The following is a 12,457-nucleotide window of genomic DNA, read 5'->3' on the forward strand; positions in this document are numbered from 1 at the left end:
TTTGTCCTTTAAAGGGATTTGTAACATAAATCAATTCAGTCATGCAGGATGGCTAAAGGTGTCAAATTACTTCCCATAAATCAGCCAGCTGTTTGTGAAGGTTTCTCTTCTAGTCATAGTCCTGTGATGTGAGTTGCTTACATGTATTTGAACATTTAACTACTCTGTAGACAATATTTACAGTTAGCCTCCCCAACCCCATGAAAATGTTTACAATTCATGTACGAACTCCTCAAAACTGTTTATAAACCCCACATAGTAACATCCTCAACCCCTTTTCATAGCAATGGTTACTGGTTACCTTTTAACAAAGGCAGTGGATGTAATCAGTTTGATCAACAGCAGGTTCGTTACAAATGTAATTCTTACTTGATATGCTTCAAATATCCTTTGTTGGTGAGAATTGAGTTATTCAGACCATCTGTCAATATTTTTACAAGTAGAAGTGTTTTGTTATGAAGGTTAAAGAAAGGAAATGAACTACATTTAAGGCTTCCATTCTAATGGTCAGGGATTTAGGATTCCCTAAGTAATGTCTAGTCAAGATGTTCAAAGTGTAATTGATGTGTCCATTACGTGAAGAATTCCATGTAATTATAGTCAATAAGTGATGTAAATGGGTTAAAGCTCACTAAAAGCAAACCAAATCCCCAAAAGAGAGGCTAATAATTCAAAAATAATCAATGCAGATAGCTGAGTAGTTAATTTGTCTGTGTGTTCGCTTTCCATAATAATATATTCAGTTAGATCTAAAACAAAATCGGTCTGTGCCAATTAGAGATGATATTCAAGACACTTGGACAGGTTAAGTGTTCAACATGCACCATTATTCTTCCTCGGTGATATAGGAAAGCTTACCTCTTAAGCCTACTTTGAGAGGGATCATTGGCTAGCTGACAGTCTCTCGGCAAAATGAATATTTTTTTGTTAAGGAAAGCTATGACATTTTAGTGGAGAATTATTCACCTGCATTTTCGGCTCACTGGAGGATTAACTGTATAGTACATGTATCAAAATGTTGTTCAATTACTTACCACATGAAACCACATAATGCTTCATTTTAGGCTAACAAACATTTTTCAGTGTTATGGGTACTACTAATTATCACAAACAACCACAAATAACTACAAAAAGGTACCCCAAACAACCCCAAATGGGTACCACAAACAACTCCAAACGACCCCAATCAACCACCAACGACCCCATACAACCACAAATGGATACCCAAAATGGGTACCCCACAACCCCAAACAACCCCATACAATCCCAACCAAGTACAAATGGGTACCCCAAATGACTACAAATGGATACCATAAACAAATATCCACAAACAATTGCAAAAATATTCCCAAACAACACCAAACCTCCCCATACAACCCCAACCAACTACAAACTGGTACCCTAATCAACCACAAACAGGTTCCCAAACAACCCCAAACAATGATTAGCATCCAGCTGCAGATTATGCACGCTGAGGCCACCTCAAAACATTCGCTTGCGTCTCAGACTGTATTTTTTTGTCTCAGTTGGTACAGTATGTGCACATGCAGTGCTCTAACGCCCTAGACTAATCTGTCACTAGCTCTGGTCCAGGGCATAGGTAGTAGCTAGGCAGCTCTGGTCCATTCTAGCTCTGGTCCAGGGCGTAGCTAAATTAGTGCAGACCAGAACTGGCTAGCTAGTAGCTACGCCGTGGACCAGAGATAGTGACAGATTATAGCCCTGGTCCAGGGTGTTAGAGCACTACACACCACTGAGACACAAAAATACAATCTGAGATGCAAGCGCATGCACTTTAAGGTTTGCCGACTAGGTGGCCTCAGCGCACATAATCTGCAGCTGGATGCTTCTTGTTGTTTGGGGTACTTTTGCATACCTGTTTTATTTTGGGGGGGGGGTTACTTTTGAGTTATATTGTGTACCTGATTGTGGTTGTTTGGGTTTGCCCTGTTTGTGGTTGTTTGGGGTTGTTGTGGGTACCTGTTAAAATAACCTGTTTGGGGTTGTTGTGTGTTGTTGTGTGTACCTGTTAGGATAACCTTTTTGTGGTTGTTTGGGTTTACCCTGTTTGTGGTTTGGGGTTGTTGTAGATACCTGTTAGGAGAACCTGTTTGGGGTTGTTGTGGGTACCTGTTAGGAGGACCTGTTTGGGGTTGTTTGGGGTTGTTGTGGGTACCTTTAGGAGAACCTCTTTGTGGTTGTTTGGGGTTGTTGTGGGTACCTGTTAGGAGAACCTGTTTGGGGTGATTAGTAGGACCCCACCCAATGTACCTGTACTGTAAACTGTTGCTCAAGGGCATGGGGAGGTGTACCCTTCTCTGTAGGCTTAATTTGCAGACAATAACTACAAGTTGTTAAACAGAGAGTAGGTATATCTGTGTAACATTACATTTAATGGGTAATATCATTGAAGGCTAGAGTTGTTGAATTCCTAGTGGTCAGAACTTTCAACTTGTGTCTCAATTTGAGTTGGAGGCCCCATTTATTTGTATTTTCTTTTCGGGGTTTGTTTCAGATAATCTACTATTTTGGCTTTCAGCGTGTAACCACCAGACATCCACACCCTATCTTCAATTGTCTGCTTCTTAACACTTAGTATCAATCTATGTAGGCGAGATGCCATGCAGAGACTTATAGTTAATGGAGATGACATCAGAGGAGATTCGAGGCGATGAATAAGTCATTCTTGGTCTCATTTCAAACATGAAAGATTCATACCACCAATTTAGATGACAGTATTAATTTAACATGACACTGCATTAATGGTCGATTTCAGTTTCACAGAACTCATTTAAATGGATTGGAGTCCCTTAATTTGATGAGATGTGATGGCTGAGAGCTGTAATGTCTCTCTTTCTACTCTCTCTTTTCCTCTCTCCCTTTGGCGTGTTTAATGCAAGCAGGCATCCCAAAATGGGATGTCCGTGGGGGCTAGACCCGCTTTGTGTGAGAGAGAGAGAGAGAGAGAGAGAGAGAGAGAGAGAGTCTGAAAATGAAGATACTGCGGTATTCCACACTCAACTGTGAAACACACACCCATTTTTCTAGACCTTCCTGGCAACAGTTGCCATTCAAACACGGGTTAGACCACCAGGATCTGATTTGTCACATTCCATACTTGTAGTGAGTGAAGCGTACATGAATGTATTAGCAGTCCTCTGTGTGCCGGCAGCTCTACTCAGCATGTCTCCCAGCATTGACTAAGTAGTTGTTAAAACCTTTTTACTTTTCATGTAGCACCTCAAATCAATTGTTATTATGCAGGCCCAATCATGCTTTGCTATATAGCCCACTAATGCTTGCCTGGTCTGGCTTAGCTACCATTGTCAGTTCTGCCTATTCCTATTAAGTTTTGCTAGTCTAATGACGAGCTGAAGCCAGTCTGGCCAAGCTAGTACAGTCCCAGGAATTAAGTCCCCCATGTTACACTGTGCTGGTCAGTGGGGGTTATCCCAGTCTGGGGGTTATCCCAGTCAGGCTAAGTTAGTTGGCAGCAATGACACCCTCAGGCCTGTGGTTCATCTTCAAACATACTACCCCAACAGCAAGTAGCTAGGCTACTTAGCAACCATGACACTCTTAGTCCTGTGGTTCATCCTTAGCCATGCTAACCCAGTAGCAGGTAGCTGACAGTGGCCTGATAATGACTCTCTGCGCCCCTGGTGATAGATGGCATGCTCGGACGCGCTCCCTCTCATCCTGACAGGCCCCGGCTGGCTGATTTATTAATGACAATAATTAGGCGTAAACCTCTCTACAACCAAACCAGAGTGATTAGTGCCTTTAATGATGGAGGGGAGTGGTGTGGGGAACCTGATTAATGCTCACCGCCCTGACCTTTTGCATTCTGCCATGGTAGAGAGAGAGAGGAGGAGGAGGATGAGAGGAAGAGGAGGAGAGCACTGAAGACGTCTGCTTACAAGTAAGGTGTATTCCTTGTCAATGCCTTCAGTTGTAAACTGAGAGGTTATTGTACGTCCCTTCCAACCACATCACTCAATTCTGTGGGATTATTATCATACTTTCTTTTTCTTCATTAGTACTGTCCAATGTAGTTTGACACATTTAGATTTTTAACTGAACCTTCTTGTTTAATTAAAGGGGCAAACTGTGATTGCTACATACATTTTTGGACTTTTAAATTCATGATATAAATCCAGTGATTCTTGAAGAATATAACTTATACATGCCTCATGAGCTTAGTTCAACCATGTTACCCCATCAGAACCAAAAATAGAAGATTGTTTTATTTCTTTGATTTGCAAACAATATAATTGTAAACACACACGGTATAGCCTCAAAACATGGTTAAAACTTTCATTTGGATCTAGATGGTCATAGATGGTCAGTCCTTGCATCCATAGCTCTGTTTCTGAATTTGAGAGTGGCTACATTTCTCTAGCTTTGTTATCATTTGAGGTGCAGATTGCCCCTTTAAGTAGCTGACAGATCTCCCAACTCAAAGAATTATGAATCGAATTGAGGAGGAGTTGAACAAGAACTGAAGTTGAGATACAGTGCTTGGAGTGTCAATGGGTGAAGAGCCAAACATTTAACCGAGACACGGTTCAATTACGCAAGTCAATCACAATGTTCACAAGTTAGAAAAGACAAGCAATGCCACGAACTCCAGTAAAACAGAAGCTTGGTCGAACCAAATCACTTGTGCATTAACTGGGCACATGCACTCCTTTCTGATAATAAAAAAAAGAATCATCCAGTAGGCTGACTGACTGCAATGAATGAAAAAAATGTCAGAATCTTTATTTGGGTCAGGCTTGAGTTGGAGAAGCTGGCAGCTAATGACCTACAGGAAATGGAGATCAAAGTGAAGAGGACTATGGGCGGCCATCTTATGGTGCTGATGTGCTTCAGATCAGACTAGCATTGACTTTATCAGTGTACTCCATCTGTGGGATAAAGCTGTTCACTAATCACAACACTATCTATGGTTGTTGGATTTGACATTAGCCAGAAATGGAACTGGTGTGGTTTATGAAGAGTGACAGATTTGTCATAGTTTAGAAGCTGAAATACAGATAAAGTAATGTTGTGCTAGTGTAAAATTAGGTCAATGTAGACAAGTACTTGTCTTCTCATGACAAGCTTTGGCTCGAATGAAACTGATGTATTTCACACAAACATGAGGTTTTACCCCTGGTTATGACTTATTTAATATCCACTCAAATATGACTAAATCATGTTCTTTGACTGTCTCTCCACATCTGGGGTTATTGTTTTCTGTGTCTGAAAATCAGGAGTAGACTAACATGCAACCTTTCCCCATGTGGTGTGGCAACTCAAAAGGTCTTTGATATGGGTGTCACATGATGGCAGAGAGCATCATTTAAGTGGGTAGATTTAAAAAAAAATTTAATCAAATTTTATTTGCCACATGCGCCGAATACAACATTTCACCTTACAGTGAAATGCTTACTTACAAGCCCTTAACCAACAATGCCGTTTTAAGAAAAGTAAGTCTTAAGAAAGTATTTACTAAAATAAACTGAAGTAAAAAAAACGTATACAAAAAATTAAAGAAGAAAATAGAAAAATAACAAATAATTAAAGAGCAACAATAAAATAACAGTAGTGATGCTATATACAGGGGGTACCGGTACAGAGTCAATGTGTGGGGGCACAGGTTAGTCGATGTAATTGAGGTGATATGTACATATACAGTGGGGCAAAAAAGTATTTTGTCAGCCACCAATTGTGCAAGTTCTCCCACTTAAAAAGATGAGAGAGGCCTGTAATTTTCATCATAGGTACACTTCAACTATGCCAGACAAAATGAGAAAAAAAGTCGAGAAAATCACATTATAGGATTTTTAATGAATTTATTTGCAAATGATGGTGGAAAATAAGTATGACTAAGGTGGCTGGAGTTTTTGACCATTTTTAGAGCCTTCCTCTTACATTGCCTGGCATAGAGGTCCTGGATGACAGGAAACTTGGCCCCAGTGATGTACTGGGCCATACACACTACCCTCTGTATTGCCTGGCAGTCAGAGGCCGAGCAGTTGCCATACCAGGCAGTGATGCTACCAGTCAGGATGCTCTCGATGGTGCAGCTGAATAACTGTTTGAGGATCTGAGAACCCATGCCAAAACTTTTCAGTCTCCTGAGGGGGAATAGGCATTGTCGTGCCCTTTTCACAACTGTCTTGGTGTGTTTGGACCATGATAGTTCGCTGGTGATGTGGTCATCAAGGAACTTGAAGCTCTCAACCTGTTCCACTACAGCCCCGCCAATGAGAATGGGGTGCTTGGCCTTCTTTTTCCTGTAGTCCACGATCATCTTCTTTGTCTTGATCACATTGAGGGAGAGGTTGTTATCCTGGCACAAAACTGTCAGGTCTCTGACCTCCCTATAGGCTGTCTCATCGTTGTAGGTGATCAGGCCTACCACTGTGTCATCGTTGGCAAACATAATGATGGTGTTGGAATCTTGCTTGGCCATTCAGTCATGGGTGAACAGGGAGTACAGGAGGGGACTGAGCATACACCTTTGAGGGGCCCCCATGTTGAGGATCAGTGTGGCAGATGTGTTGTTACCTACTCTTACCATCTGGGGGAGGCCTGTCAGGAAGTCTAGGATCCAGTTGCAGAGGGAGGTGTTTAGTCCCAGGGTCCTTAGCTTAGTGATGAGCTTTAAATGCACTATGGTGTTTAACGCTGAGCTGTAGTCAATGAACAACATTCTCACGTAGGTGTTCATTTTGTCCAGGTGGGAAAGGGCAGGTTGGAGTGCAATAGAGATTGCGTCATCTGTGGTACTGTTGGGGTGGTATTCAAATTGGAGTGGGTCTAGGGTTTCTCGGATAATGGTGCGATTCAAGGTGCAATTCAATGTACGATTCAATCTTAAAACATTGATACTTCCTTAATATTAGATTTTCTGCACCAGCTGCACAAATATACACAGACCCTTGTCTTACCAGAGGAAGCTGTTCTGTCTTGCTGATGCATGGAAAATCCAGCCAGCTGTATGTTACCTGTGACATCGTTCAGCCACGACTCTGTGAAACATAAGATATTACAGTTTTTAATGTCCTGTTGGTAGGATAGTCTTGATCGGAGCCCATCCAGTTTATTATCCAATGATTGCATGTTGGCTAATAGGACTGATGGTGGAGGCGGAGTACACACCCGCCGTCGGATCCATGTCGGATTTTCTTCATGCCGTTGATTGGGATTTTGGGATTGGGATTTTGGCCTTGTCTGGTGCCTGAAGTAAATCCTTCGCATCCTACTCATTAAAGAAAAAATCTTTGTCCAGTACGAGGTGAGTAATTGCTGTCCCGACATCCAGAAGCTCGATTCGGTCATAAGAGACGGCGGCAGAAACATTCTGTTCGAAATAAGACACACACAATAGCACAATAAGTTAGGAGCCTGTAAAACGGCAGCTATCTCCCCCAGCGCTATTCTGTCAGCTTCTGATCCCAGGTTAATATCCCACTTCTATTACCAATGTAGAAAAGTAGTTAGTATCCCACTTCTGACACCAGTGTATCAGTGTTTAGTATCCCGCTTCTGACACCAACATAGCAAAATCTGTAGAATTCCAATTCTAACAATAATGTAAGAAATAGGTTAAATATATCCCACTTCTGACACCAGTGTAGCAAATATGGGAGTAGCTTGACTTAAACCAGCACACGTCAAAGCACAGCACACTTCTGTTATGTCAGGACACTGTAACAGTGTTAGCTGTGGTTGCTACAATACCAATATAATATAAAGTGCCAATTGTAGTGTGGTTTAAGTCGACTCACGCCTCCAGTGAATTCTGCGTCACTGAATTGAATGACTCCCCTTCTCCTGAAATCTCCTAGTTTGTTTGCTCTCTCCAAAACATGAGTCTGATCAAAGACCCATAAAGTTGCTCAAAACAACATGTCAAAACAAAACAGTTGCCGGGACGACCCACAGCAAACAGCCTGCAGGCAAATATTACCCCAATCCTTCATCTTTAATGGAGGAAACACAAGGCTGCAAGGTGATTTCTACTCTGCTCTTCCGACGGTGCACAGCCACTCACACTGGACAAAAGCCAAATAACCTGTCTGGGAATGCGAACACCTCGCCAACAGTCAATGAAATTGCAGGGCGCAAAATTCAATCTCATAAATCAAATTTCTCAAACATACATGTATTAAGCACCATTTTAAAGATACAATTCTCGTTAATCCAGCCACAGTGTCTGATTTCAAAAAGGCTTTACAGCGAAAGCTCCACAAACGATTATGTTAGGTCACAGAAAAACACAGCGATTTTTCCAGCCAAAGAGAGTTGTCACAAAAAGCAGAAATATAGAAGAAATGACTCACTAACCTTTGATGATCTTCATCAGATGACACTCATAGGACTTCATGTTACACAATACATGTATGTTTTGTTCGATAAAGTGAATATTTATATCCAAAAATCTAATTTTACATTGCCGTGTTATGTTCAGTAGTTTCAAAACATGCGGTGATTTTGCAGAGAGCCACATCAATTCACAAAAATACTCATAATAAACATTGATATTAGATAGAACTATTATACATGGAACTTTAGATAAACTTCTCCTTAATGCAACCGCTGTGTCAGATTTTTAAAAAACGTTACGGAAAAAGCATAATCTGAGTCTCAGATGACAAATCAAGCCAAACAGATATCCGCCATGTTGGAGTCAACATTAGTCAGAAATAGCATTATAAATATTTACTTACCTTTCTTCATCAGAATGCACTCCCAGGAATCCCAGTTCCACAATAAATGTTTGATTTGTTCGATAAAGTTCATCATTTATGTCCAAACACCTCCTTTTGTTCGCGTGTTTAGTAAACAAATCGAAAATCACGAGGTGCGGGCAATTCTAGCAGGCAATGTCGGACGAAAATTCAGAAAAGTTATATTACTGGTCGTAGAAACATATCAAACGGTGTATAGAATCAATCTTTAGGATGTTTTTATCATAAATGTTCAATAATGTCCCAACCGGAGAATTCCATTGTCTTGTAGAAAAGCAATGGAACGAGAGGTAACTTTCTCATGATCGCGCATCACGAGCCTGTGGGTCCCTGCCAGACCTCTGACTCGTTCCCTTCTCATTCAGCCCCCCTTCATAGTAGAAGCATCAAACAACGTTCTAAAGACTGTTGACATCTAGTGGAAGCCTTAGGAAGTGCAAGATGACCAATATCCCACTGTATCTTGAGTTGAAAAACTACAAGCCTCAGATTTCCCACTTCCTGTTTGGATTTTTTCTCGGGTTTTTGCCCGCCATATGAGTTCTGTTATAATCACAGACATCATTCAAACAGTTTTAAAAACTTCAGAGTGTTTTCTATCCAATACTAAAAATATGCATATATTAGCATCTGGGACTGAGTAGAAGGTAGTTTACTCTGGGCACGCTATTCATCCAAAAGTGAAAATGCTGCCCCCTAGCCCAAACAGGTTTTAATGAGAGCGTTCCTTTTCTCCTGCATCACGTGGGGAAGAGGACATGCACTCAACAGCCCAAATTATCCTCCCCACTCACTGTGTTTCTCTGCACTCCTTAAATTATTTATCAGGTCTTAAGATTCAGTGAAACATTGGTTTAATACGGACACACCACACGTAAACAGCCTCGTAGAGTCATTGAATTGCTAGTTTGTGTTGAGCTTCTTCTTCTACTCTCTCTTTCCAACATAGGAGATGTTGGGTGAAGTGGAAACCCTGACGACATCATACAACTCTTAAACTTTATTGTGAACTCTAAACCTGTCAATTTATAGTATTTTTTTCTCTCTCTTAATCTCAAATGTATTGTGATATCCCTACATCTTAAAAGCCCAAAGGATGTATGTCTCAACTCAAGCCTGCATTTGGTATCTCCCTTCGTTGCCCTGTTCAGATTAAACCATCCGTTCTGCATTGTCTGTAATGTGTGTGTGTGTGTGTGTGTCTGTGTGAGAAGCCTAGTCCTGACAGCAAAGGGCTACAGCTCACTAGCTTCTTCTCCCAGAGCAGTCGCCACTTAACTAGACCTATTTTGTTTGGCCGATCCTCTTCTACTTTACCATTTTATAATCCTCAAATGGAATCTAGTTAAAATGAAACATTTTTACTTTCGGCACTACCCGTCGCAGATGAGAGGGAATCTCCGTGTTAGACGATTATAATGTCACTCCCATGATCCTCGGCGCCCATTTTAATTGTAAATCATGGCCTCGTGATGCGTCAAAGGATGTCGGTAGTAGGCAATTAAATGGCAGAATATAATAGAACAAATTATTGCCTGTCAGACTTTGAACAACACAGTCGGTATTGGAATTACACTTAATCATCATGTGCATTAGAGGTATCATTGGAATCCTGCTTAAAGATGAACATGAAACTGACTGCATTATTAAAACCTCTTATTGTGATGGCCATTTATTTGGGGGTTACTGTTCAACAAGTAAAGTTTTCGTCAAACACAGAATAATTAAAAGCCTGCATCATCCTAAATCTATCAAGCAAATAAACCAAATTGTGAAAAATTGCTAATTTTCCTTTGCTTGGGAAATACTTAAAATTGCAAAATTTTCCAGAGTATTTTATAGGAGAGAAGGCGAATATTAAATAGTTTTAACCAACAAGGAGATGAGACCCTTTTTTGCATAATAAATGTATCCATATAAACGAGGGTACATTCTCACTAGTAAAACTACTAATCTGTTTTAAATCAGACTTGAACTTTTGGCTTTGGAAGGGATCGTTTCATTTCTGCTCATTGGGACCGAAACAGATGCCACTTGCTCATCGTTTAAAAACTGAGAGGAGATACGATTGATAATGAAAAAGTGTCCCGCATTCACAAAATATGGTGTTATTTTAGGATAGGATAGGGTGATATTGTATCATATGTCATTTTGTAACGGCTTTTGTGAGGAGTTGATAAGACACTTGAGCAAGTGTATGAATGTTTGAGAAACATATGATAAAAACAAAATACTATTTTGAATGCCTTGTCATACACTCATCTGTCAGAAGATCACATACATGATTATGATAAGCTTTGTGGCATGCACTGTCTAAGACAGGTCTGTTTTCAAAAGAGTCCACCTGGCTGCAATACAAAATAGGTCCTTTAATGTGTCTAATTCAGCTTCTTATTATTCAATTGGAGCAAATGCGATTGAGCTATTAGATTTGTTATTCTTAACTTAAGCAATAAGACACGAGGGGGTGTGGTATATGGCCAATATACCACGGCTAAGGGCTGTGCTTATGCACAACGCAATGTGGAGTGCCTGGACACAGCCCTTAGCCGTGGTATAGTGGCCATAAATCACACATCCCCGAGATGCCTTATTGCGATTATCAACTGGTCATCAACTTAATTAGAGCAGTAAAAATAAATGTTTTGTCATACCCGTGACATATGGCCTGATATACCTCGGCTGTCAGCCAATCAGCAATCAGGGCTCGAACCACCCAGTTTATCATTAAAATGAACACACTGTCACTTAAAATAGGTAGAGGAAAAGGTTAACTGTATCTTTATGCCCTGGAGCAGTACATTGAGCTCTTATTTCACTTGGACAAGTTGATGTAGTTGAGGTATTCATAGTAATTCTTGGTTGAATGGAAGTAAAGTGGACCTTGTATTAATTCATGCTCTCGTAACTGCTCCAACATATGAGTTTTCTTGCGTGCATCCATGATATTCAACTGCTTGGCACCCCAATAAGTCACGGCTCCTGGTGCTCTTATCTTCGTCCCCCCTATGATGCGAGTAAAATAGGTTACCTTACACGCTGATAAAACAGTTGCTGTTACAATGAAACATTGTCTGTTAAAGACCATCCCACTGTACGATTCTTCCAGGGCCAAATGTTGCAAGCTTGGAATGGAATGCAGATTTAGTTATGAGGGAATTAACTGTTTCTCTCCTACCCATATTCAGACGAGAGTATTCATAGCAAGTGTTTCCAAACTTTCGTCAAACTCTTGTTACCAAACTTTCATCTAACTCTGAACTGAACCGGGGACATTTTTCAAACCTACTCTATTTTCCTTCCTAAAAGCCTGCATGGACACCCTAGAAGACTTTCCTTCAGAATTGGAACACCTTTTGTTTCTCCTCTGCTGCCTCTACAGGTACTCAGCCGCCAATCACCATCTTCCAGACACTTCATTAGCCACAAAAGCACCTCTCACACGGGACACGTACTGTACTAGGCACAGGCTAACTACTGTTGTCTCGGAGAATCAGCTAAGCTCACTGATTGTAATTGCATGTTAGCTGTAGGGCGTGATTTGCATGTGATGACAAAGGGCAGTTCAGGATGATGATGATTTATTTAAAGGTTTTTAAAAAGCCATGCCATGATGGAAAGAGAACTCTAGCCAAACGTTAATAACCCCTGAAAGTGTGGTACACCGTCTGTAATTACAGTCTAAATCTGTTAATTGTAATCAGTAATGATAA

General features: G+C 40.8%; 1 long non-coding RNA gene across 1 annotated transcript in view; it reads left to right on the plus strand.

Moving 5' to 3' along the window:
• The window catches only part of LOC121838996, a 126,847-nt gene that overhangs the window by 1,472 nt on the left and 112,918 nt on the right, over nt 1–12,457 (plus strand). The window contains exon 2 of the long non-coding RNA XR_006078523.1: nt 3,860–3,922. This is a non-coding gene — a long non-coding RNA (uncharacterized LOC121838996). The remainder of the gene's footprint in view (nt 1–3,859; nt 3,923–12,457) is intronic.

This window comes from Oncorhynchus tshawytscha, linkage group LG13, assembly GCF_018296145.1.
Source record: "Oncorhynchus tshawytscha isolate Ot180627B linkage group LG13, Otsh_v2.0, whole genome shotgun sequence".
Taxonomy (NCBI): Eukaryota; Metazoa; Chordata; class Actinopteri; order Salmoniformes; family Salmonidae; genus Oncorhynchus; species Oncorhynchus tshawytscha.